General features: G+C 41.5%; 2 long non-coding RNA genes across 5 annotated transcripts; one reads left to right on the top strand and one right to left on the bottom strand.

The window, feature by feature from the left end:
* On the bottom strand, window positions 1-24,312 carry LOC111097822. Of its 3 annotated transcripts, none has more exons than XR_005365351.1 (6): window positions 23,456-24,312; window positions 23,237-23,297; window positions 20,955-21,299; window positions 18,171-18,440; window positions 13,030-13,126; window positions 1-168 (listed from the first exon to the last, which is right to left on the bottom strand). It is a non-coding gene; the product is annotated as an uncharacterized LOC111097822 (long non-coding RNA). The 3 variants fall into 3 exon arrangements; XR_005365352.1 differs by lacking the exons at window positions 1-168; window positions 13,030-13,126 and adding exons at window positions 13,837-13,889; window positions 17,206-17,385; XR_005365353.1 differs by lacking the exons at window positions 20,955-21,299; window positions 23,237-23,297; window positions 23,456-24,312 and adding an exon at window positions 18,977-20,948.
* On the top strand, window positions 23,468-26,306 carry LOC111097821. 2 transcript variants are annotated; one of them, XR_005365354.1, is made up of 3 exons: window positions 23,468-23,832; window positions 24,753-24,890; window positions 25,700-26,306. It is a non-coding gene; the product is annotated as an uncharacterized LOC111097821 (long non-coding RNA). The 2 variants fall into 2 exon arrangements; XR_005365355.1 differs by lacking the exon at window positions 25,700-26,306 and adding an exon at window positions 24,975-25,205.
* The last annotated feature ends 1,656 nt before the right edge of the window (window positions 26,307-27,962 follow it).

Genomic DNA, 27,962 nt, shown 5'->3' with positions numbered 1-27,962 from the left:
TTCACTTTGATGAGCTGATTTATTTGTAATCACCCCGATCAAAGTCCTTCTTTGTATTGAAGTTAAAATCTTCTATGCAGCCTATAATTCTCCTTCTCTTGGGCTGGTAGAAAGTTGGCCACCATCCTCCTCTGTGTTGTCATGGAAAACTGGAATGCTTCATGATAGCTAAAAAGAATTAAATAGGTATATCCAGGATTCAGAAAAGTAAACCATAGCAAGTCAGACAAAGAGTTAAAATTTCTTTTTATTTTGTTTTGTGTTAACAGTTTGTGAGAATCTTGCCCTCTGCTCTGTGATACTGCTATAGCTGCATCACATAAAAATCATCTCCTTCTCTGCCACACTGATATTTGAATAAATTGATGCCCTGAAAAGATGCACAGTGTCTTTGCAAAGACCACCCTCAAAACTTTATTCCCATAGATTATGCTTCCATATGACTTCACCCCCACAGACTTTTAAGTCAACCATTCCAATCCTCTTAGCCCATGGACAGGGTCCCCTCTTCACATCTTCCCATAATTTTTCTCCAAAGCCTACTCTATCTCACCAGCACCCTTAAAATATGATGCCCCAAAATTCGCTACAGCACTCCAATGAGGTAGTGTTTTAAAAGGCCCAAATGTATGGCCCCATTTTCTCTCTCCTTTTCAGGACACCTCCTACTTATTTGTATGTATGTCTGTCCTGGAACAAAAGGAAAGCACTGAAAAATCAAATTAATTGGTATTACTGAGCCTCTCCACTAACGACTCACGTGCCATCACGGTGCACAATAGGATTGATCAACATGCCGAAGTGCAGATACTGAAAGAATCTGCTCCAGAGAACATCCCAGCATGACCCAACACCTCCTCCAGACAAAATCCAGGCTGGAACCAGCCAGCAAGATTGAGCTTGCTGCTGGGATTGTCCCAGGCCCTGAAGAGAACTGAACAGTGGTCTGGTGAAATTTCTAGCATATTTTGAAAGGAAATGTTTTGTCCAGATATACATAGTTGGATTTGAATAATGCATATATGATAGGACTCCACCAATGGTAGTCCCAGAACCGGAAGTGTGTTAAGGATTTGGAGAGAAACTAGGAAAGAATAAGCATTGAATAAATACAGGGTAAAACATGCTTTGTATCTTTCACATGTAGATGGAAATTTTTATTTGGTTATAAAGAAAAAGTTTCTGATTCTTGGGCAAAAAAATAATAAGAAATTATTCCGATTATGAGTCTTTCCCTGAAAAACATTTATATAAGATTTCTTTATATAAGATTTCTCTGATAGACAGAGAAAAGTATACAGTAGATCAGTGTAGACAGCATATACAGTAGATCAGTGGTCCCTAAATCCGCTTAACAGAATCAGTACGGAAGAATTTTAGATGCAGATTTCAGACTTAACGAATCAAAATCCTGAGAGAGAACCAGGAAAGTTATTTATAAATCTGAAGATCTAAATCTACATCTGTTTCTGGTGGTTGTCCAGGTTTGGGAGCCATTGTGAGGATGACATCCTGTTGCACCTTCCAGAGGTAAGATCAAACTTTTTGTCTTCTGAGGCTGGTCCATAGTTGTAGTTTTTTGTCTTGTTATATTGAACTTTTAAATAATAATCCCTGCTTTTGTTCAAGACTAATGTCATACACTAGCATGATACACATGTTAGCCCCACTTATAACAATTCTTCATTCTCTGAGAACTTCCCAGTCTATAGGAAGGCACCCAGTAGACTTTTTTATATGATACAACCAAATCCCCTGGCTTCTGTTTAGTGGAATGAGAATGTTCCAAGAAGAGCAAGTCAGAAGCCCAGCCCCCTAGAAATATGAAATCAGGAGCTAGAGTGAAAGTTAGTCTTTCAGTGTGGCTAGACCTTGTTGACTTGGAAATGGCTGGCTGACATCTTCCACTGGACAGAGACACAGGAAGGGCTTTTCCCCCAAGAAAGAAGACAACAGAGGCACAGAAAGAAGCAAGAGACCAGCAAGAGTACTCTCCGGATCTCCAACAGGCTTCCAGCACCTATTATGATCTTCCCAAGGCCCTCATTGCTTTCTAGCCCTCGGGTCCCATGAGCCACCCTTCCTCCTTCTAATTATTTTTGTTATTTAAAAGCTACCTCAAGATGTCACTTGCAGCAAGTGATCTACCAATGTGCCTACTTCCACCTGATAATGAATGACATATTCTCCAGGCAAGAGAGGTTCCGTGTCCCTCCCCACCATGGTGACCAAAGTCATTCTTTTCCCAAGTGTAACAGTTCAGAGGACATATGACAGCTTCCTTTACATTTGATGATCTCTATACACTATGCATCTGTGAACACTGATATGATGGGGGAAAAAAAATCTATGTTCTTTATTAATATGGGAAAAAAGTGCCTAAACATGGTCTGGGACCAAATCATTTTGTAAGATTATTTACAACCTTCTGGGAAAAAAATGACCATTCCTGAATAAAAATACTTCAACAATTTTCTGATAAACTTTCATAATAGCTTAAGATCTCCTCTGGGAACTTGCTACCCACCCTTAGAGTCGTCTGTCAGGAATCAAATGGTATTTAACCAGACATTGCTTTTTATTCAATCCCATCAAAGACTCTCTAGCCCATTCTCTTTTCCTATAAAACATTCTTACCAAAAGAATATCTTTGAATTGGTAAGGTCTTTTTCCTTGCAGCAGGTGTGAAATGAAATTTAACAGCAGCTCATAGAAAAATCATCTGAAATTTTTTTTAAAAATCATCATGTTGGGTCTTTACAAAGGCCTTTTTTTAGTTATTGCGGCAGTTTACATCAGCCAATTGGCTGTGACTTTACTTCAGACCCCTTTAGACAAGCTCTTTATTGCTTTGTTCAAAAACATCCATTCAGCATTGATAATGAATTAGAGTATCTGCTGTCCTCTTAGAGGTCTTCAAAATCCTGCTGCTGTATTACTTGAAATGCTTCAGTACTAAGCTTAAAAACGTTGCCTGTCTACAGCTTTCTCATCTACACCCTTGCTCATCTAGACTGTGGTTTGGCATCTGATATAACTAATTTGCTTCTCCCAGAAAAACCCTATCAGATTGTTTTCTCCTTTCTGGCATTACTTAGATCTCAATTGCTGGGCATATTGCAAAACAACATCGGTCCCCTTTTCTTTTGCCAATGAGTGTGTGTGTGTGTTCGTTACTTCAAATCTTTGTTAGTGTCCATGATGTGCAAAGAGTCCTTTACATTTCTGGTCCTCCAGGAGGTAAGGGAATGGATAACAGAAAAATAAAGCTCCATAATGCAATAAATCCAGACCCCCTCATGTTTCAGGATGATAATATGCACTTAGTTAAACACATCAGAAGACATCTAAGAAAATTTTTAATATTGAAAACAAATGCATAAATGTACTGAAGTCTTTCAAAGAAGCAACTACCAGACATGACCTTGTACAACCCCAAGCAGCTGTCCTGAGGATCCTGTCTCAAAACCTTACGGCAGCTGCTTCCTTTAAATCCCTTCTCCTATCCCAACTCCAGCAAAGGCTTACCATTTTCTTTCTCTGTCTCAACCCCTTTCCCTTAGTCTAACATCCCAAACTGAACCTTTTCTGTCAGAAGCAGCTCCAGGCCCTTTCTAGCCATTTAAGGTTTTTTGAGCATCTACAGTTTTTATTATCTTAAGGAGTATGAGTCCAGGCCTGGAAGCCGTTCCACCAAATGGCCTTTGTCTTTACTAGCGGGTCCAGGGGAGTCAGCAAGACTGTTTATACTCAGATAACAATAACTCTGCCTCCAGTAGAGCTGTGATGTGACGCAACATGGGACAAGGGCCATATATACAAGTTGAAAGGCAGCAAAGGCATCTAGAGGAGTGCAAGGTTGTTTCTGTTTGTGAGGACTAGCCAAGTTTCATGGGCCAAGGGATGCAAATCAACTCAGAGTTGACACATGAGTCCTCCAGACGGCACCAAGCCTCCCTACCCACACGTGGATAAATGGGAATTTGCCACACCAGGCCTCCCTTCCTGATACTCTCCAGCCTGGCCAAAGGCATTTCTATCCAGATATCTCAAGGCCTTTTGCTGGCCAGGGTTGTCATGTGCCAGCCACCATGGTACTGGACAAAGCATAGAAGAGTTTCTGCTGATAGAACACACCGACCGGTGCAGAAAGAAGTTATCAGAGGAGGCCTTAGGATGCCTCTCTCCAGAAAGGGCTGCTAGCCAGGTTGCCCCTTGACTGGCACATGGGAACTTGGATTTCAGGACAATTCCCGCCATTCCCAGAAGAGGTAAGAAAGCCTTACTGTGCTCAGTTGTGCAAACCATGTGATTAATGCTGAACACCTGCTTTCTTTCTGGGAGTCTGGAATTGTAGTGTTTATTAGGGAAAGTATGCCTGTGTGACCAGTCTCCAGCAAAACTCCTGGACACTGAGTCTCTAATGAGCTGTGCTGGAGAAATCAAGCACACCCTGTGCAATTCCACTGGAAGAGGACTCTTGGAAGTTTGTGCCTGGTTTCCCCCAGACTTCACCCTATGCATCATTTCTCTTTGCCTGTTTTCCTTTGAATCCTTTCGCTGGGATAAACTATAGTCATGCAAATCACAGAAACTAAGCATGTTTTGAGACTCCTGACAACATGAGCCCTTCTACTTACACAGACTCATCTCCTTACACTCCTGCCCTTGCTCACTCTGCTCCTTTCTGTTCCTCAAACAATCCAAGTTCTCTCCTGCCCCCAGGGCCTTTGTATGTCCCAGCTCCTCTGTCTGGAATATTTTCCCCTATAACTTCTTATGACTTATCCTTCAGGTCTCAGCTCATGTGTAACCTCCTCAGACACCTTCCCTGACCACCACCAATGGAATTATATTACCTCTCACATCATCCCGTTTACTTACTGTCTACCAATCTAACCTATAATTCTCCTTTTTATTTACTTAAATACAATTAGACTGCAGTACCATAGGGCATGGGACTTACCTATCTTATTTACAATATATTCTTAACATTTTTTATTTATTTTTTTTATTTTTATTTTTATTTATTTATGATAGTCACAGAGAGAGAGAGAGAGAGAGAGAGGCAGAGACACAGGCAGAGGGAGAAGCAGGCTCCGTGCACTGGGAGCCCGACGTGGGATTCGATCCCGGGTCGCCAGGATCGCGCCCTGGGCCAAAGGCAGGCGCCAAACCGCTGCGCCACCCAGGGATCCCTATTCTTAACATTTTTGACACAAAAAGAATTCAGTCTGTATCTGCTGATAGATTAAATGAATATGCCCCTGTGTGCAGATCAAAATATCCAAGGGGGTAGGAGCGGATTCTTAGAAATCCATTCCAGCATTTTCCATTCTATAGAAGTCCATTTTACATACTGGAATTCCTTTTTTAAAAAAAAGAAAACAAAACACCACTGCTCTCTGTGTGCACATGTCCTTTCAGGGCTGATTTTAGCACTTCTCCTGAAACACCACAAACATCTTAGTCCTTGTTCAAACAGCTGGCTATAATTGACCTGAGCTCATGTTTCACTGCAAGATGCGGGAATTAGTAATGATCCTTCTTGCTATTGGTAAGAACTCAGATTCTGGCAAGGCAGTGCTCTGTCAACATATTTCAAAATGCTTACTCCCTAGTGACCTTCTCCTCCTTGCATGTATTTACAAGAGTTATAAAAACAAATGCCAAATGCTGAACAATAAAAGAAAAAAACCCTTTCAGTTTAGATTTCGAAAGTCAGTTGCTCTGCAAAAACACAAAATAATCCTGCCAAAATGTGAAACAAAGAGAAGTATGAATAACTTCCCTAATGACTTCCTCTCTTCCAGGAGCTCTTGGATCATTCACAGGACCTGGCCTTATATTCTGAAAACTGTCATTCTTAACTTCTTTCAAGTGAAAAAAAGCAGAGGTCAAAGACAAGAGGCCCTCTAAAATGCACTGCTATTTAAGGACTCCTTCATGATCAGAGTTCAAAGCCAGAAGACTTCAGTGAAGTACTCCAGCTCATCTGGCTCTCTAGGATCAGACTTTAAGTTTGCAAAGATAGGGGTGTGTCTTAGGTATAGAAAGAGACCCGACCTTGCAATACACTTGGCTGTCAGAGACAAGATGAAATCTGCTAGATGCAATGTCCATTGTCTTTGGCCTTGACCTGAGCCATGCTAACCTTTCAAAGTCATACGTCCTACTATTTTCCAACATGTACCTTAAGCTCCCATCATATTGAAATTTTCACAATTACTCAGGTAGGCCAAGCTCTTTTACATTTCTGAGTCTTTGTACATAGCCTTCCTCTACGTCTATGTATTTCTCCTTCCTTTTCTACCTTGAGGAAAACTATGCGTTCTCCAAGAAACTGATGAGGTGCCACTCTCTTGTGAAGCCTTCCCAAATTTCCCAGTTAGTGGCTCCCTCCTCTGTGTTCCTATTGCCCTTTGGGGAAACCTTGATGATAGCACCTCGGATATTATATTTTAAATTTGTGTGTGTGTGTGTGTGTGCATCTTTCTCCCCTGCAGCCAGGCTGTGAGTTCTTTGGAGGCAGCCAGCTTCATTCATCTTTGCATCTTTATTGTTTGGTAGCTTCCTAAGTGCTGATTAACTAGCTGAAGAATCATAATTGAGACTTCGGGTGTTTGACTCCAAGTACTAATCTGGGGATTGTTAAGATAAAACTAAATGTAAAATGCTGTAACGTGTTGGAGATTTCCATTTACAGCATTCTAAAAGGTTTGATACAAAAAAAATTAAGGAATTTTATATACCAAAGAAAGCGTCAATTATGTCCTGTCTTCCTTTAAATATAGACAGGCTGCATATCAAAATTTTTTTCCCTTTTAAGGGTCTTGGAGCCTATACTCTATAAATTTTGTTGGTGTTTTATAGAGCCCAACCCCCACCCCACTTCATCCTGGCTACGTGTTCGGGAAGGTCTTTTACACACCAAGGGAATGTTAATACCCAAGCTTTATGGAAGATTGGCTGAAGAAAAATTAACTCATGAAGCCCAGGACCATAGGAAAAGAATTATGGAATGTGTGGCTGTTTATCTCCAGGAAGATTTACTATCTCACCTGAAGAGACACGCTGCCGTGTGACAGGAATTTATTTACAGCTCAAGCCTGACCTTTTTCCATGTTGAGGGAGATTGCATTACTGGGTAGCTTGGGGATTTATTGTCTCTGTTTAGCGGCGCTGACATTTCCTGACTATTGGCTGCAGAAGCCCTTCTAAGCTCAAGCACAGAAAATCCTGACCCTGATGTCCCACCTCTACCTAGGGCTACATTTCTCAGGGCAAAGTATTAATAGGTTTAAAGGACAAAGTTTCTTGGACGAGAATAAGAGCACAGGGGACAGGTGATACCTTGCCACCTCCCATAGAAATCAAGACAGATAAGTTCAAGTAGACGTGGGACCCTAGGAGCCCAGCAGGGTGAGAAGACAGGTGGCAGATGCAAGGATATAAAACTTCAGGGAAATGAAATAGGACCCTCCTGCCCTTCACCTCTTTCCATCTCCTTTGGCTTCCTTCTGCTCCATATCTAGGTCACAGCACACAGTCTTCCAAACCAGAGATGCCATTCTCAAATTGGCTTCTGCTCCAATTACAGGTGATCTTTAGACAAACATTAAATAGACTGCCAAGCAGCTCTGTGTATCCTAAGTATATTTTAAGTGTCCTTTTGCTAAATATCCTTTTTTCTTTTTTTTTTCCCTCCACTCTCACCATTTCTATAAACGTTGGGGTTAAAAAAAATGTTGGGGTTTTTTAGATATTTTTAAAATCTATCCAAGGAAATTCAAAATAAAAAAATCTCTCAGACTAAGAAAACACAGTGTCTTGGTGATTAATAAATTGTGATTAACAAAACCAATGTTCCCAATTAAATTAGAGAGTGAACTTGATTCAGGATAGGGACATTTTTAATGGAGAGAACTATCTATATGCACCAAATTTAATGAGTCACTTCAAGTATAGCCTATTTGACTTCATTAGGTTCACAGAGATAAATATCATATGCAGCAATTAACCAAGAGAATGTCGATTTAACTATCAAATCGCCTTTGCCCCATCTGTAGTGTTTGCCATTAATCACAGTCATATACAAAACTTCAAGACACAAATGGACACGAATTACTGTGTTCTTCTAAAGGCATGTCTTCTTAAAATTCTGTGCATTTTTTATTCATGTTCAAGTTACATGCTTCAAACTATGGAATGAAAAGGCTAGAAAGAGACCTAGTTATCATTCTGAACAGGTTTTTCCAACCAATTTTTTAAGCAGAGAAACTCCCCCCCCATCTACCCCCAAAAAAGAGGCCCATCAAGTAAAATAAAGAAGAGCAGAGTTTCTTATCAGGAAGTCTTGGAGATCCATTTCTGTCTCTCTTTTTAAAAAAGAAATATTTTATTCATTATTTAAAAGACAAAGAGCATGAACATGGGGAAGAGTGGAGGGAGAGAGAGAATCTCAAGCAGACTCTATGCTGTGCTTGGAACCCAATGTGGGGCTCCGTCCCACAGTCCTGAGCTCATGGCCTGAGCAGAAATCAAGAGTCAGATGCTTAACCAACTGAGCCCCCCAGGCACCCTTGCAAACCCATTTTTTTGGGGGGGGTCTCATCCCCTCCTTGCTGTTGGCCTGGCCCCTCAGCCCAAGATCTCCTAGGTATCAATAAAAGATATAGAAGAGCCAAACCCTTACTTGGGACAGTCTGAAGGCAGATAAGCTGGGGGAAAAGCTCTCATTTTATAGTTAATGAAAATGAATCCAAGACAAGTTAAACTACTTTCTTAAATCTGCACAATCAACTAACCCGAAGCTAAAACCCAGGCGTCTATGACACCAAACTGATTCCCATTGATATCCACATCTCTTTTGGAGCAGAATTCTGGAAAACAAGCCCTTTACATCTGGTTAGAGAAGACATAATTCACTGCTGCCTTCATTGCTCAAGATAGAGGTCATTTTTTTATCACACGGTTTGCTATAGCAGGTAATGAACATCTATCAAGCCACAATCATGGAGTTTCTTCTGTTAAAAATAGAACTGCTGTATTATTCACAATAGCCAAGGTATAGAAACAACCTAAGTGAATGTCAGCAAAGACGATGTGACATATGTACGTACATACATAATGGAATATTATTCAGCCATGAGAAGGAAGGAAATCCTGCCAGTTGTGACATCATGAATGAAATTTGTGGCCATTATGCTCAGTGAAATAAGCCAGAGAAAGGCAAACACGGCACGATGTCACCTTTAAAAAAAATAAAATCCATAGAAACAGAGCAGAAAAGTGGCCAAAGACTAGAAGTTGGGGAAAATAGGAAGAAGTTGGTAAAAGGATACTGACTTTCAGCTATAAGATAAATAAGGTCCAAGGATCTAATGCAAAACGTGGTGACTGTAGTTGATAACACTGTATTGTATAGCTAAAATTTGCTAAGAGAACTTAAATATTCTCACCAAAAACAAATAAATAAACAAACAGTGAGGTGATGGATGTGTTAATTAACTAGATGGGGGCAATCTTTTCACAATGTGCAAGTTTTTTTATTAAATCACCACGATGTACATTTTAAATATCTTACAATTTTACATGTGAATTATATCTCAATAAAGCTGAAATTTCAAAAAAAATAAGTGTATTCCATATAATGGATAGCCATGTATTTCCACCAAGTACAGCATTTCAGTTGTCACGTTTGTCATGAACAACTAGTAATGCTTAGAAAGCATTTGAAAAATATAAAATATGGCATAATTTAGACATAAGAATATGAAGTCATTTCCTAAAAATGAGAACGTGAATCCGTGAGTCCCGTGGCCTGAACACCACATACCTGTCCCAACTTCTTCCTATTTTCCCCAACTTCTAGCCTTTGGCCACTTTTCTGCTCTGTTTCTATGGATTTTATTTTTTTTAAAGGTGACACTATGCTTGACTCCAGATGATGGAGATGCAATGTCGCAAGTAAGAGAGGACAGCCTGTGACACAAGGGAGCAAATATGGCCCAAAATTGAAGTAGCCTCTGCAGACATTCAGATGTTCAGAGTGGCTGTTGGCTGTATGGTCCTTGTTTGTTTTCTAGAATAAGTTTATTATTCTTACTGTTTACATCAACCCTGAATTTAAGGTAACTACTTCCTGTTACTGTCCATTTTATTTTGTTTATACCAGAAAAAAGAGGAAAGGAGATAAAGTATTCCCAAGACAGTATAAAGTGATCCAAGCTAATTAAATGCAGTAAGAGCCAAGTGACGGATTAGCCTTTCATCCCATTAGCCCACATGCATAAACCAAAGTCATAAACATTTAGTAAGTTCTTTGTCATTTATTTTAATGCTTTTTAAATGTGCTCAAGGAGAAAAATTTATGATGTGTTTCTCCAGCATTCTGGTTTATGAAGGTTCTATTTATCAATAACTAATTTATTTCTATAATAGAATATCAGTTTACCAAGAATGCTTCATGTAGTAAATATGTGGAATTAATGTACAAGGCTCTAATTATTGAATAATATAGGTAAGAATGTAAGTACTTACTGAAGAAAGTATATGTACTGAATGTGCAAGAAGCAATGTAAGAAGGAAAAATGTTTTAAGTATTTAGAGGAAAGAAGGATTTTTAAAAACCACGTGCGTAAGACGAATACCATATGACCTTACTTATATGTGGAATCTTCAAAACAAAACAAAACAAGAAAACCAAGCTTGTGGATAAAGAGAACAGATTGGTGGTTGCCAAAGGCAAGGGATGGAAGTGGACAAATGGGTGAAGGAGCTCAAAAGGTACAAATTTCCAATTATAAATAAGTAAGTCATGGGTGTGTAACGTACAGCATGGTCACTATAGTTATACTGTTTTTGCATTATTTGAAAGTTACTAAGAGAACAGATCTTAAAAGTTCTCATTATAGGAAAAAAAATTCTGTAACTATGTATGGTGACAGATATTAACTAGCCTTATGTGGTGATCATTTTGCAATATATACAAATATTAAAGCATCACATTGTACACCTGAAACTAATACAGTGTTATATGTCAATTATACCTCAGTAAAAAAAATAATAATAAAATTTAAATTTAAAAAAGTTACATGGGTTTAAAGTCTTGCCATAAATAAAAGAGCTCCAAAGCTCAGGATACCACCCCCTTATTAAAAACCTAAATTAAAAAAAAAAAAAAACACTAAATTTTTGCTGGGTTGAGCACTGGGTGTTATACTATATGTGGGCAAAATGAATTTAAATTTTAAAAAATGTAAAAAAATAAAAACCTAATTTTTTAAATAAAGATCTTATTTATTTATTCATAAGAGACACACAGAGAGAGAGGCAGAGACACAGGCAGAGGAAGAAGCAGGCTCCATGTGGGGAGCCCGATGTGGGACTCATTCCCAGAACCCTGGGATCACGCCCTGAGCCCAAGGCAGATGCTCAACCACTGAGCCACCCAGGCATCCCTAGAAACCTAAATTTTAATCCAATGAATTTAGAACCACTCCAGCAAGGTTACCATAGTAGGATTTTAAGTATTATGATGATATGTCTGTTAGGTAAAAATGACTGCCTCTATAGCACACTTGCTGGGAGGTTTACCTTAGTCAACCTATTAAGTCAAACATAGTCACTTAAGCTTCAGTCAATGGCTTATAGAAAGTCACTAAACATTTTAAGCCACAGACATAATATGCAAAGACCCTGTTGGTCTTGCCTTCCTTTAAAACAATTCAGGTTGAGTCTTCAAGAATTAAGCGCCACAGGAAGAGTGGTAGGAGCCACAGGATGCAGTCCTCAAGCCAAAGAAACAGAGTTCTATTGAAAAGACAAGATAGGCACCCCAAGGGCTTTGGCAAGCAGTGTCATGTCATGGTCAATAGAATACAGCAAGGTACCCAGGGCATAGCCAGGTAATCTCAGAGGGATTAGACACTCTGAGCAGACCATCTGAGAAAAAGGGAGCTTGACTAGCCCTTGAAGAAAGGAGTGATATTGGGAAGGTAGAAAAATAGGGTAGGGCATTCCAGGCTAGAACCCAGAATAGCAACCCGGTGAAGGTGGTGGTGACCAGGTCTCACTCAGGAGCTAACAGGACCTTTGCCTGAAGAGAGGGCACCTGTCAGGGTGTTGATGGGGGAGGGAGGGGCAAGCAGATGGTAAAGGGTCTTCATTGCTGCACCGATGAGTTTAAATCCCATTCAGTGGGGCAACCACTAAAATAAAAAAATTATGTCAAATATTATCCCATGTATGATTGAAAAATAGACCCAGGTGCATATTTATGTACATACAAAAATGCCCAGAAAACCACCCGCAATGATACACAAAAAACCATTATCAATGGCTGCCTCTAGAGTGGGGAGGAGTCAGAGTTGAAATGGATCGAAGAGGAACATCAGCTTTTTATTTGATACCTTTCTGGGTTTCATGGGGTTTTTGTTTGTTTGAGGCTTTTTAAATAACAGGTCATATTAAATATCACTGATATATATCACTTTTTATATTAAATATCACTGATATATATCACATTTAAAATGTAGGGGGGGAATAAAATAAAAATAAATAAAATGCAGGGTGGTTTTTTTTTAGAATCAATTTGGGGTGGTTTGTTCCATTTTTAAAACAAAAATGTAACTTTTCTTATGTAAAAGAAGAAAGTAAAATCCTGGGTCAACCCGTCCGACATGGTCTTTGCTAACTGGAGCCTCATTTCAGGACTCTTGATGTTCTAAACGCAAGTGCTGCCTCAGTAGTACAACAGAGAGATGTTAAGTTGAAGAGAACCTACGACCTGCTGGAAGAACAGCAACCTGCAAGAGTCAAGGAGTCAGCATCTCAAACCGGATCTGTGGTTTGCTCTCAACGCAGACTCTTGCCTCAGAGGTGCGCGCAGGCCGCACTGCTGGGGACCACAGGCTTCGGAAGGGCGGCTGGTTGACATGTATTGAGTCAACGAGGCAGGTGGTATCATCACAGAGGAGGAAACAGGTGCATGGACCTGTGGCATACTGTGGCCCATGTGACACCCACCTCATTGGATTCCTGAGCCTGGGTTCTCAGATCCTCCGGCCCCAGCTTCGCATCACGGCCACCAGCATCATGATTCCCCACGCTGCAGATTTCTCATCTATGAGGTAAGCATGAAATGAGATCATATATTAAGGGGGTACCTGGGGGGCTCAATGGTTGAGCATCTGCCTTTGGCTCAGGGCATGATCCTGGGGTCCCAGGATCGAGTCCCACGTCGGGCTCCATGTCTCTGCCTCTCTCTCTTGTGTCTCTCATGAATAAATAAGTAAAATCTTAAAAAAGAGAGAGAGATCATATATGAAAGAACCTAGCCTATTTTGGCACATAGTAAATGCTCAGTAAAGTTTTGAATGTTCAATCTGAAGACTAGTTTTTCTGATTTTACCACAAGTTTCAAAAGAGGGCCTGGAGGGTGCCCCCCACTTGCAGTGGTCTTTGTGCCTCATGGGCAAGCTTCAAGCACTTGGTGCTGGAAAAGCTGGTGTTGAAGCCGAGCTGCAGGAAGGGCAAACACTGAGATGCAGACTTCACTCCCCTGATCACACGAGAGTGGGAGGTGGAGGGGCAGCCTGCGGGCTCACAACCAAGGAGAACACCTGCAAGCTGCCCATCTCTGCAACATCTGCTTTCAGACACATCTGCAGTCTTCTCCTGGTGCCACTGCCAACCTCAAGAGGGGGCCATGTGGGGGCGCCCGGGAGGCTCAGTGTGTTCAGTGCCTGGGTCATGATCTCAGGGTCATGGGATCCACCCCCCCACACACACACCCGGCTAGGGCTCCGCGGGGAGTCTGCTTGAGATTTTCTCCTCTTCCTGCCTCTCCTCCTGCTCCTTGGCATGCTCTCTCTCTCTCTCTCTCTCTCTAAAATAAATAAAGAAATAAGAAAAACCTTTTAAAAAGAGAGGGAGAACTATATGTCAAACTCTAGTTACTGGGGCACCTGGGGGGCTCAGTGGTTGAGCCTCTGCCTTTGGCTCAGGGTGTGACCCCAAGGTCCCGGGATCGAGTCCCACGTTGGGCTCCCTGTATGCAGCCTGCTTCTCCCTCTGCCTGTGTCTCTACCTCTCTCTCTCTCTGTGTCTCTCATGAATAAATAAATAAAATCTTTAAAAAAAGTCACTAATCAAGCATCATTTTTGAAGGGTATTTTTTCAGTCAATTTAATCCTTGCTTGTTAATATATTTCCTGTAATGAAAATTTATTTTTTTCAAAAGATTTTATTTATTTGAGAGAGAGAGAGAGAGCATGAGTGAGGGGAAGGGAAAAGAGAGATGGGGAAGCAGGTTCCCCACTGAGCAGGGAGCCCAATGTGGGATTCGAACCCCCGACCTTAAGATCATAACCTGGGCCAAAGGCAACCGCTTAACTGAGCCACCTGGGGCCCCTGTAATGAAAATTTAAATTAAGCTTTAATGTAGCCTGTTTTGTGAGGGTTTAAAAAAAAAGTTTTAAAAATAGAAAAAAGAAAGAGTTTAAATGTTGTCGATCTGTGGATGGAACTACCCAGGGAAAATGTGTGGGAGGCACGCTGCATGGTGTTGGTTAGCAGCTTTTGCTTCTGTCCTTTTCAGCCTCACTTTATTTTTTATCATAATTTCCTCTGTCAACTGGTATGCTTTAAAAAGGATTTTTTTTTAAAGATCTGTGGTGACAAGTTGCAAAACTAACCTAAAAAAGTCATATTTTTTTCTTTTCTTCTCTAGGTGATTGTCTCTCATGCCTTTCTGAGAAAAATGTCATGAATATTTCATCAAATGTGAGAGAGAAGAATCCCATAAATATGAGCATATTTTTATGATAATATTCTGTTATGCAACTGCTATCAAATTCTTTTTAATGGGGCACCTACTGTTCCTCGGGTCCTCCATGACTTTGGTTTTCTCAAGCTGTCTCTCTCCACATCTCCCCACAAGAAGGATCTTTGGTTTCCCAAAGTACCCATGGCCAAGTTCACAGGACTTGAGGGGAAGGAACAGACTCCTTCGCCAGCAACTGCTGGCTTCCTAGGAAGCTCTCAACCATCCCCCGATTCCCACTGTCTTATTTTAACATTTTGAGCATTTCTCTTTCCTACAACTTACCCTGTGTCTTGGGCAAGTTACTTAACTTCTCTGGGTCTTTCTGCTCATCTGTAGTAAGGGCCTAATAATTCCTACTTTGTGGGTCATCATGGAGAATAAACATATGTGAAGTTCTGATCGGACTACCTCGAGCGGAGTAAGCCAATCCCTGATGCCCATTATTATAACTATTTGCCTCAAATTTATCTGGTTGCTCTACTTGAGTCAATGAAGGAGGAGCTACTTAGTAAATGGTTAGAAACAAGTAACCCTGTTCCATGGTCCTCCAAGCGAATTTGTCCTTCTTTTGGGTCAGGGTGGCCAGATTGTCCTTGTGGGAAGTCCTTTCCCCGCCTACTTAGTGGCTGCAGGAATGACTCCTGGACGCTGCTGGAGGGTCCGGGCATCTGTCAGAGGTAGTACACCTTGGTCATCTCGTGCTCACCGGGGGGAGGGAGACTGGGATTCCAGTGTCAGCTCCACCGTTTATTAGCATGGAAGGGTGACAATGAAGATTATTCAATCTTGTTTTTTTTCATCTGTGAGCTGGAGATGGATTATAATCGTATCCACTTCCTGGACAAGACAGAGTCGTCGAACACCCAGTGGAATCCAGTAAACTCTACTAACCAGCCTGCCAGCCCCAGCACAGGCGGTGGTCAGGAGCATCAGAGGCATGCAGGTCTGCTCCCCTCTCAGTCCTGGCAATGGTACCCCAGTCCTCGGGGTCAAGACAACCTCGCCGGAGACTTCTACTGTTTTCAACGTTGACATGATCCTACACTGGACCTACTTAAATTAGAATCCTCCTCTCCCAAGTCATCCAAAGACAATCATTCTCCCTGATATGCACTCACAGGTCTTGAGAACATAAGCATTGAGTAGCTGGATTCGCACATTAATAATCGGAGCCAAGATTTACTGGGAGCTTCCTCCGGCAATCACTTGTCGTGCATTATGTCATTTAATTTTTACATCAGCCCTGTGGAGTACTATCCTCACTCTACAAATAAAAAAACAAGCTCGGAGAGGTAACCTCACCCAGATTTACAGAGATGCATTTGAAGGTAGACAGTTTAAATGCACAACTACTTGAGGTATGATATACGCCCCTCAAAATGTTCTGTGCTTTAAATCATCGGTTAAATACATATATATGTGTGTGTATGTGTGTGTGTTACATACATATATATATATATGTAAATATATAATTTCAACCTATGTGATGACAGGCCTCTCGCTGACATTGCACCCTGGGGACACAGCTCCCCGCTGACCAAGCTCTCCGCTTCACCATTGCATTGTTCTGAGTCTCTGAACCCGGGCCAAGCTACTGCCACTGTTCATGAAAATCTTTCCTTGGGATCGTGCAAAGAAAACAAAGAGGGAATGCTAACAACCCGGTGGTAATCTAGAGCTTACACACTATTTAGGGAATGGGCATTCTGTTAAGCAAACATTCCAGTTAAATCAGAGGTGTTGGCGTTTGTGTGGAACATTAAATGCCAGTTTCCAAAGTATATGCATGTAATTTCTAACACCCAGACTGAGCACGTTTTCATCTGTCCTTGCCAATTCAGAAGTCATGGGTTGTGTCTCAAGGTCATTATCAGGCATATCAATCACCTCAATAAAAACTACCAAAGAGAAAGAAAAGTGCTTCTTCAATGGGATTTACTGGATCACAGAGAGAGGGTATTGTATTTGACGATTGGCTGAAACTGTCCTAAGTTTTTGTTCCTGTGTTTCATCGCACTTAAACCAGAGTCCTTGAGAGCCCTCAGGTAAGTGAAAACCATGTGAATATTTATTTGCCCAGAAGAGTTTACGAGTTCATTTGTAAAGGTGCTTTTGTTCTGGTGTCATGGGCCTTGCAATCTTCCTACAGTCTGATATATTGAACAATGTGGATTTATAGTGTGCAGTCGAGGATGAGAGCTGTGAACACAGGGATGGGCATATGGGAAAGTCACTGGGATCTGTCTAAAAAATTGCATCAAAGAAATTTTCTGTTTCCCAGGGTCTCCCTTTCCTTTATCTACTACCAACCCCACAGAACACATCCCACTCCCAACCCTGGGAGTCTTTCTCCACTACCCTATTCTTTCACCTACCTTAAGGTTCAGCATCAACTTGCCAGGAGACCTTAGTTCTGAGTCCTCACTTTCAGAATCCCACTGCCTCAGTGAGGTGCTTAGGAAAGCCATCTCCGGCTCTGACTCCATCCCTAGTGGACTGTGCCAGATAAGGGAGTCAGTACCTGTTGCGCGCGCTGCGGCAACATGATCAGGGTCCTGAGGATAAGGGGATGAGGAAAATAAAAGAAAAGTAAAGAGATGGGGACAGGAGGGACACAGTGGATGATGTCCAAGCAGTGCCAGCTTTATTCAAGGTTTTACAACATTTTATAGCATGAGCAAAACAAAGACAAGAAGGTGTTTATTTTTAGCAGGTTTGTGAAACTCTCCAAAGTTCCCTTTTCTCAGCATGCAAGACAGACTCACAGGTGCCAGAAGACCTTGGTAAATAGATAAGCTTGTTGCTCCAGATGTGCATACTTCAAAGGAATATTAGGTATGGTAAACAGACCAGCAAGGACAGACAGACCCTTATTTACATTTATGACCAGGGCAGAATAAGTTGTATCTATTGTGTTATGTGGGCGATCACGTACAAGCGAGCCCTGAGAACCATTGCTCGAGCCCTTTCTCAAGCGTCTACCAACTATTCACCCTTTAGGCTCCCGAGCCTTTTGAGTGAATGAGGGACGCAAGACCGGGCCTGGTTTGGTTCAGTTACTCCAGCTAGTCCGTGGTCGCCCACAGTGCCTTAAGAGCTAAGGCCATGCTGATCCCCTACAGATACCTCTAGGGTCTCAGCACGTCTGGCAGCATTGCTAAACAGGACTTCTCCTGTTTATCTATGGATTCTCCCTTATGTCATATATTGTTGGTTCAAAACCTCGGAAGTTTCCTGGGTAAGATCTGAAATTGGCCCCATCCATGAAGGGCAAAGAAAAACTGAAGGAAGAGGCCACTCCAGACTGGTGGGTAGAGTTTTGATAAGCAAGGCCACTTACCAGGCTCGTTGGGGGTGGCCACAGGACCAGTAGATCTCCACACCACCTGCCACATCTTAAAAGTTTATACAGAGGCCCTAACTGGGTCCAGATGGTCTCAATGACACGTTGCTCTCTCAAGGCTGCATCCTTGACAACAGCTCTGATTGTAGGATCCATGGGCAAAATGTACATTCCCAGGACAGGGGAGGGTTGAGTAGCTTCTGATTGTCTGGGTCCAGCTCGTAAGTCATGTCCTCTCCATGGCCTCCTCTAATGTGTTTCCAGTGACTGTGCAAACACAAAAGTGATTCCTCACGTCAGTATACACATACATTTCCTTCACTTATTAATCTCAAAATCTATTTCTATGTGCTGACTATGTAATTTGTTGATCATATGATGGTCTTCTTCTCACAAATTAAAAAATATTAGCGTCAGCAAGGATGTGGAATTCTAAATCAAACCCTGCCCTCCACCCACATCTGACCAAAGAGCCCCTAATGGGTGAGCTCTGCTGTATTTCACTTCTAAATTCTAAAGAATTTTAAAGATGCTCCCGCAAGATCATTCAACCAACACAAATGTAGGCACTGTTGTAAAAAAGAAAACAACAACAAAATTACGGATGTAATTACAGTTGCAGATCTTAAAATAGGGAGATGATCGTGGATTATTTGAATAAACCCAATCTAATCAGGAGAGCCCTTAAAGGAGAAAGATTTCTCTGGCTGCAGTCAGTGGATGTAGCAGCAGAAGGCAGCAAAGGAAAGATGAGGCAAGAAGGAATGGAGGTCTGAGAGACATGAAGATAATCTTTGACCCACCTCTGTTGGTTTTGAAGATGGGGAAAGGGAGCCATGAGCCAGGGAATGTGGGTGGCTTCTAGGAGCTGAGAAAAAACTTCCAGTGGGTGGCCAGCAAGAAAATGGAGACCTCAGTTCTTCAACAACAAAGAACCAAGTTGAGTGAACAACCTGATTGAGACTGGAGGGAGAGATTCCCGGGAAGGAATGCAGACACCTTGAGGTCAGCCTGAGTGAGCTTGAGACGAGCCTACCAGACTCCTAATCTACAAAACTAAAAGGAAATAAATGGATGTTGTTTGAAGCTACTATGACAGTGGTCATCTGCTTCAGCAGCAGTAGGAAACTAATGAACTAACGTCCAGGGTGGAATTCATGTCCTCCAAATGTCTGGTCAGTGTCCCTTACTACAAACTGTTGTTCCCTGTTTGGTCTTCTTATCGAAATCACCTTTGATTCAATTTCTCACCTTTTCATTCCCATTTACTAGGATATAGAGATGGATCCATAAAGTCCATATTCACTCTAAAATTGAAATCCAAGGATGCCTGGGTGGCTCAGTGGTTGAGCATCTGCCTTTGGCTCAGGTTGTGATCCCGGGGTCCTGGGATGGAGTCCCACTTCAGACTCCTTGCAGGGAACCTGCTTCTCCCTCTACCTGTGTCTCTGCCTCTCTCTGTGTGTCTCTCATGAATAAGTAAATCTTAAAAAATAATAATAAATAAAATTGAAATCCATATTCATTATAAGACAAGGGTCATACTGAACATCTAATTATGTGACATTTTTCTGCCATTTCCACACTGTTAGAGTGCAGGAAAGTCATTGTATTATAGAGATGCATGTTTATTTAATATACCAGTCAGTATGGGTAGGCAAGAGAAAGGTTTAAAAATTCTGTCAAATGCATTTGACCTCAGCTTACACCATGCTTTTTATAGGAACGGAATCCACTTTGAAAATAACCTTCAGGTACCTAAATTGATTGTTGGAAAGTCTCAAATGCCCCCATAAAAGTCACAGGAATAAATACAATATCATCTTTTCTTTATAAAACCTTGTAGTGGAAATTGGGGGAATTCAGTGAGAAAAGCCAACAGTTATGGTAGATGTAAGGAAGCCATGACTTATGGTCTTCAACCATTTTCTTCTGAGCCTGGAAACCATCGAATGACATATTGTTTGATGTCTCTCAACCAGAGTTCCTAAGCACAATTTGAAAGAGCTGGCCTGATAGTAGCACAATTTAACAGGATTTGGTTTATTGGAATTCAGGCTAATGTCTCTGCCTTTGCAAACAACAGCAAGCCGGAAAGTCTCCAGCCATGACAAGCAGGTAGCCTTACCCCACTCTGAGGGAAAGATGAGAGACATGGGTGTGCTCTGAAGCCTAATACTCCCCACTGAGACTGCTCCTTGTGAGCAAATTGCTAACCTCGGGTGGGGAGACTTTCTGGGCCCTGCGTAGCCCTCTGTGTGGACCTGGTGTTGATATCAAGGCAAAGACAGTTCTCAAGTGGGCTTGGCCCTGAGGCCTGGACATTCTGTATTTCTGTTCACCAGAGTGGACTATAAAGTCCCCAAATGCATAGTGTGCATTTTGTGTGCAGTCTAAAAGAAAAAAAAATTCTATTAGCATATGTTTTACTTCAAATCTTATTTTCTGAAACAGTGAGAAAGAAGATGTGTTCCAAAGAAGCCAACGCAGCCAATTAGCTGTCCATGGACCAAGACTCTAAAATCTGGATCCCATTTCTGGTTCTGCCAATGACCTGGAATGAGAAAACGACAACTTGCAGGCTTTGGGGCCTTTAGCTACACCCTCTTTCTACCATAAAATGGCAAATAATGTGGCGCCTACAGGAACAGACCACCAAGTGAGACAGACCGGGCTCCCAGAGCCAGCTCTGCCACTTGGTGGCTGTGTGCCTCTACGTTCGCTAAGTTCTCCAAGTTTCAGGGACTTGGCCTTCAAGGGAGTGTAACAAGATCCACCTACCTCATCAGGATGACGTAATAGCAAAACAACATAGTACGTCCTGCGCAATTTCTTGCCCATCATGAGCCCTCACAGATGCAACTGTTGGGGTTCTTCCAACGAGGAAACAGGATTACAGATCCCTTCAGGTGACGCAGGCCGCAGGTCTTCATCAGGCGTTCCTAATTTCACTTTATCTATAGCTTTACGTCATCAGAACCAAACGACGACCAAATTAATTGCTTATAAAGAATCTATTTCAAAAAAGTAAATCTTTTGGGCTCATGTGTTCCACCTCCACAACTTTGTATTCCGGCCATAGCCTAACCTGTGAAACTGCCTCTCACCGTGTGAATTCAAATAACACTGCTTGGAAAAGAAAAGGGGAGAGAGAGAGAGAAGGAGAGAGAGACAGAGAGAAGGAAGCTGTTAGGACAGGGCAAAGCAGACACGCAGAGGGCAAACAAAGCACATTTGTCTCTGTCGTTGCCACCTGGCCCTGTTTCCAGAGCTCAGAGGACATTTTTGTATGTTCAGTTTATTAATTGGGTTTCTGTCACCTACAAAGTCCACCGCTGTCAATCTCAAGGCAAGGTTGAGCCCTGGAGTCTCACCGCCTACCTTAGGAGGAAGCTTCCTAAAAGCCACAACTAGGAAGGCTGTGAGGTGTCACAGCAAAGTGACAGTCCCTGTGAGGAGGGAGGAATGGCTCCTCTCAGAGGACAAACGCATTCCCTCTGAATCAATCAAAAAATCTTTCAGATAAGTAAACTTGTCAAACAAATGGAAATATCAAAGAAGGGAGGTCACCGGACTCAGAAAGCCGGAGAGCATTTCAACAGCAAAATCATTTTTGCATTCATTAACCCTATTTCAGAATGGTCATTATTTTTTAAGAAATATTTTCAGAAAAAAAATATTTTCAGAAAGCCTTAACTTCTTATTTTACCTTCCTTGAAACAATCATAATAAAATTTCCTTTGCCATGGCCTCGGTGGCTACTCACATAATATTTGAGCTCACGGGAGAGAATCAAATGGCTTCTGTCCAAGTGAGATATTATTCTAGTTAATTATTAGCATTAAAATTCCAATTTAGTGCTCAACACACCAACAGACAGATGCTGCCACTGTCATGGGTCAATGCTTTTGTAAAAAACAATCTCATACTAGTCAGGTATGAAATTACCTTGAAGGGTGAGTGAGCTAATGGCACCGTGTGCAGCGGGTGTGTGCTCAGGACTCTCAGCACAGAATAAAGCCCACAGAGGCTCCCTGGGGGAGTATGGACTTTGGGAAATGAAGTTCATTTACATTCTGCAAATTGTTTCTATAAATAGCATCTAAAGAACAAAATATAGTAGAGGGCACTTTGGGGGATTTCAAAGGAAACAGAGAGCCTCTGGCTTGGAGAGGGGCAGTGAGGACATAGGAATATGAATCACACGGAGAACAGCTGCACAGAGCATCTGATCCATGTGCCTACGTAAAAACACTTCCATCTCCCCTCACAAGGGTTTGGAGGGCTCCAGTCAAAAGATGGGAATTGAAATTAGAAGAATCAATCTAGAAAGTCTTTGAAGGGCAAGTAAAGCAAAGGGGAGCGTTTCAGAGGCAGTGATGGTGATACAAAGGCTTGAGTCAGAAACCAGCCACGAGTGTGAGGAAGGAAGGAAGGAGAGGACTACTGGTTGCAGGGGAAGGCCTGTATGGGGGTAATAACAAAAGGTGGCAACCTCTGAGAGTTGTTCTGTATTCTGACTGTGGGGATGGTTACCCAGGTGCGTACACTTGTCAAAGCTCATTGAAATATATACATGTCCAATGGGTGCAATTTCAGAAACACAAGTTATATTCCAATAAAGAATTTTGAAAAGATAGATGATGTTTTTAATTATAGAAGTTAAATCAGCAGGGGATGAATTTCTTCAACATTAATCTCTTTGTCTTTCCTTTTTTAAAAACTTGAATTTGACATCTAATAGAGAGTTAACCAGAGAGTATGCTTCCCCGACTTAAGGTTTGGAAAAAAAGACACTCGTCAAAATTACACTTTGGGAATTGGATGAAATTTGATTTAACTGTGTATACATTTTTATGATCAAGGGCAAACTGAATTTAGAATAGAATATTTTTCACTCTCTGCAGCTGATTAAACTATGTCTTCTTGTCCATTGTCTGGTAACATATTTAGACCTTCAATCCTCAGTTATAGATTAATATACAATTTATATAGTCTAGGCAAGTATATTGCCTTTTCTGGTATAAACTATGGTGGGATTAAAATTGTGGGCCTCCACTCACCAGCATCAGCACCATTAAAAGTGAGATAGGATGTCATTGCAGTAACCAAAAGAAAATCAAACTGCAAAAAAAAAAAAAAAAAAAAAAAAAAAAAAAAAAAAAAAAAAAAAAAATTAAGATATTAAACTATTATTTCCTGGAGGCAATGAGGTTTAGATTAACTCTAAAATCCCATCCAGGGTAGGGAAAACTCTTTCTAGGTAAGCTGACCATACCCACCTGTTTCCTCCCTTTGAGGCGCTTGCCAAGAGGTGAATGCCATCGGTAGGAGATCAGTGATTGGGCTTGGCCCAAATAGGCTGAAACCAACAGAGCTTTCTGTGCTCACACAAATCCTGCAGATTGAAAACTAGAGGAGACCCAAATGCAGGGCCAGGTTTACCATTGATAATTTGCTGTTCTCAGTCATTTATTGCAGAGAAGATAAAATCCGACGACTGGAAAGAAGGAGCCTGCAACAATACAACTGGTCTCCTCCTGAAGATAGTGCTCGGGTCCTGAATTTGCATGGCTCAGAAAGTGGAAGAGTTAACACCTCAGAATCTTCAAAGAGCAAGACTTTCAGGCTAAAGAGAGAGACTCCCATCAAAACTAGAGTAAGTACGGTCTATGAGCATGGATGTCTTCCACGGGAGGGTCTCCCTTTTCTTCCATTGGGCAGGTGGAGTGTGTTATCCTGTAGTAACTTTTCTGAACCCAGCCATTCCACTCCTAGGTATTAACCCAAGAGAGAGGAAAGCATATGTCCATAAACTGCCCATAAGTGTTCATAGTGGTTTTATTTGTAACAGTTGAAAACTGAAGACAACCCACATGCCCATGAAGAGAAGATTGGATAAACAAATTGTGGTATATCAATACAGTGGAATATACACAGCACAATATGGACCAATCTCAACGATACTGAGTAACAGAGGCCAAACCAGAAAGAATACGTATTATAGGATGCCATTTATATAAAATTTTAAGTGCAGACTTATCTACAGTGACAGAAAGCAGGTCATTGGTTGCCCAGGGATAGGTATGAGAGAGGAGGAAGGGACAGGGAGGGACGGGGGTAGGAACTACAAAAAAAAAAAAAAAAAACAGAATATTTGTGGTAGTGAGGGAAATGAACTTTTAGTTCTGTATTCTCAAATGCTTTCACCGTATGTGGTGGATAGAAGGTACTCAGAGTTTATGGCATAAAAAAGTTTATAAATAAGTGCAGGCTATCTTTTATGGACTGTGGTTAAGAAGGTTAAAGAAAATCATAGGATAGCAACTCCAAGTAAGTATGTGTGTCTGTGTGTGTGTGTGTGTGTGTTCAAAGACAGTAGATATTTCAGTAAGTTCCTAAATGATAGAGAAGGCAGCAGTAAAGAAGTTGAAAATAAGAAAGAAGGGATAATAGATGGAATAAAAGAATTTGGGGTTTCTGACTTAGATATACTTCCTATAAAATAATTTTAATGGGGTAATTTGAATATGAATTGCCTACTAGATGATACCAAGGAATCATTATTAATTTTGATAGGTATGATAATGCATCGTGGCTCTACAAGAACATGTGTTTTAAGATATAACAACTGAAATATGTAAATGAGAAGACACAATGCCTGAGAAGTACGTACAGCTGTGGCCAAATCGAGTAACTATTGAATCTGGATAACAGGTGAGAAGTCACTTATTCCATTCTCTGTCATTTATACACAGTCTTATAATAATAAAAAAATACTATTAGTCATTCACATTTCAGTATGAATAGATTCCCACAGAAGGAGCAGAAAGAACAATGAAGATCAAGTTACAAGCACAGGGTTCAAGATCCCGATCTAACACCTTAGAAAAGTCACTCAACCCAAACCTCACCTTCCTCATCTGCGCCGTAGAGATAAATGGTCCCTGATCCACTTTAAGCCCCTGGGTTACTGTAATTTTCAAGTGAGATCATGTCTATAAGGACGATTTGAAATAAATGCTTTAAAGGTCTACGTCACTGTAAATAATTAATTTAGGCAGAGCCACTGCCAGCTACAGGGTGTTTTTGGAACAGAGCAGAAAGGGAAACTCCCTCCTGGTGGATGAATCGCACAAAGGCCCTCATGGGCTGCCACAGACCCATGGTGCTCACAGGGGGAGCCCTTGGCAAAGAAAAGGGCAGAGCACGGTGGGTGACAGACAGCTGGACCTCTGCCCAGGCTTGGTGTTTGGGTGAAGGTACAAACCCCCACCCTTCCTCTGGGCTTCTAGGTGTAGTCTAATCCTTTCCTCCTCACTGGGTGGGAACAGCTGAGGGAGAGCTGGAGTGGAGTGGAAGCAAGGAGGAGGAGGGCGCCCCGAATGGAGGCGATGGGCATACTCAGGGGTTCCTGGAGGGCCTTGGCTCTTGTGAAGCAGCGAGAGGGGACACCAAGAGGTGGAAACACAGCTCAGAGAAGGAAGAAGGACTCAGCAACATGGCCCCTCCCTCTTTCCTGCCAGGTCTTGCCTTGGGCTGGCCCAGGCTCCAACTTCCCACAGGCAGAGCTTCCTGTGGAAGGTGAATAGACCACGTGCATGGACAGACCTGAACCAGAAGCAAGCCAGGGTCGAGCTCCTGTCTCCCTTTCTGAATTAACTTGCTCCAAATTACCAAACCAAAGGCCATTATCTCAACATCATAAACCTTATTTCTAATTAAGATGATCGATGCCTCTTTCAGAATTACACATTCCAATTAGCCAGGGAATAAAGTTATTCCTATTGTGTACTGGCACACTGAAATTATCACAGAAAAAGTAAAAAATTACTTCAATTACATGAAAATATTACTCTCCTGTCAAGCTTGTTCTGAAATACGGGTCCTTCACATTCCGTTTAGTGGAATTACAACTTCATTAAATATATTTGCTTGTAAAAAAAAATATAGTCTTCAATATTTTAACACGTCCCTCAATGTTTTTAAGTAGCAGCATGTACGTCCATCAGCTGTGAGAGCTCATAGCCATGCTCATGTTATTTGCATCTAAATATTCTCCCGACATTATTACAGAAGATAATTTTACCCTAGGGAGACATGCAAGACCCGGTATCAGATGTCCTATCATATTTCCCCATCATGTAATTATTCAGTGTTTTTTTTAAAAAGCCCTACGCATTCTATAAAAAGAAGATTCCAGAAAAAAAAAATGTAACTGCGAGATGACGGGCATTTACTAGACTTCTCGTGGTGACCATTTTGCAATATATCATGTTGTATATCTGAAACAAATATAATGTAACAAATAAGTAAATTATATCTCAATTTAAGAAAAGACTGACGGTGCCATATATTTGCAAGGAGGTGCAGCAACTGGAACTCTCACACACCGCTGGTGTGAAAATTGGTTTAAACACTGTGGAAAGCTTTTGATACTATATTTAATGAAAATAGATACACACGTATCCTATGACCAAGCTAAATAAATATATAAATATATAAATAAAAGATTATCCCATTATGCCACAATATCGGCTATCTTGTGGACCCACAGATGGAACAAATATTCAGAAATCTGATATCAAAAAGTTCAGGGCTCATGGAGGACATGAGAAACTAGACTTAAATTCCAGCTATGTCAACCCTACGTAGTGGCTTAACCTCCTCTGGGTTTAGGTTTTTACACCGGAGAACAGGCTGCCGAGGAGATCAAGCAAAATCATGTGCGCAAAACTCATGTCACGTAATAGGGGCTCCCTAAATACCGAGACCGCCTTACTCGATATCAAGCCTACGATGGTAGTTTAATACATATTCAATCTATTGAAAATGGGAGTTCCAAAGTGGTTTAACTGGTTCTACAAATCAGGGAGATTCTTTCTAGAAGTAAAGTTTGAATTGGCAACAGGCTAAGTTCTGGGCAAAATTTCCTTGCTGTTCATGCTGCCTAAGTGTAGCTTGGTAGGTCTTTCTCCAACTCCACAGAAGCTCCAGAAAGCCCGTCTTTCACTGGTGCCCATTCTAATCTCCAAGAACCTTTAGATTGCTAGAAAGCAATGCGGGTAAATCAATTCTTATCTGGCCCTGACTGTCTAAGCCACCTAGAGACACTTGCATTTTAAAAGGAAGCCCAGGACGTCCATTGAAAAGAACAAATGGGCAGAACTTTAGGCAGCACATCAAACAGAAGAAATCCTTTTGTATAGGAGAGGCATTTAAGGTGAGAACAGGCTTTGCACCCCGTACCCTTTAAATTATTAAATGAAGGGGAGCCCTTATTGGCACAAGGGGCAAGGCGGTCATTCCTAAGTATGGCTTCCTGTGTGGGGAGGTGATTCTTAACACTGGGGGGGCTTTTGCTTCTGGAAACCCTTTAGCTATCCTTTTTCCTTGCCCAGCACCCATCACTCTGACTCGAAGAAATGTCCGTCAGAAGTACCAAAATCAAAGTTTTATTCCACAGAAAAAAATTGTATTAACTTCAATAGTTCAAGACTTCAACTTTTTTTTCTCCCCCTAAAGTAGGAATTGGTGATAAAAGAATATTTTTTTCTTGAGGTTAAAAATCATTGAGTTACAAACCACAAAAGTAGTTTGACTTCCAGAACCTCTTCTAGTCTCCAAACACCTCCATTCTCCTTCCGCTGCTACATGCCAACCAGCCAGAGAAATAGTGAGTAGTAGGGTTTGCACGTCTTCCCTAAAGGGAGCCGGGGAGGCCCTGCTGCAAGAGGCGATGGCCTCCAGCCTTCGTGGATTGCAGGATTTACCTCACCTTCCCCCATT

Source organism: Canis lupus, chromosome 10 (genome assembly GCF_011100685.1).
Source record: "Canis lupus familiaris isolate Mischka breed German Shepherd chromosome 10, alternate assembly UU_Cfam_GSD_1.0, whole genome shotgun sequence".
Taxonomy (NCBI): Eukaryota; Metazoa; Chordata; class Mammalia; order Carnivora; family Canidae; genus Canis; species Canis lupus.
This window is presented reverse-complemented; position numbering and strand designations above follow the sequence as displayed.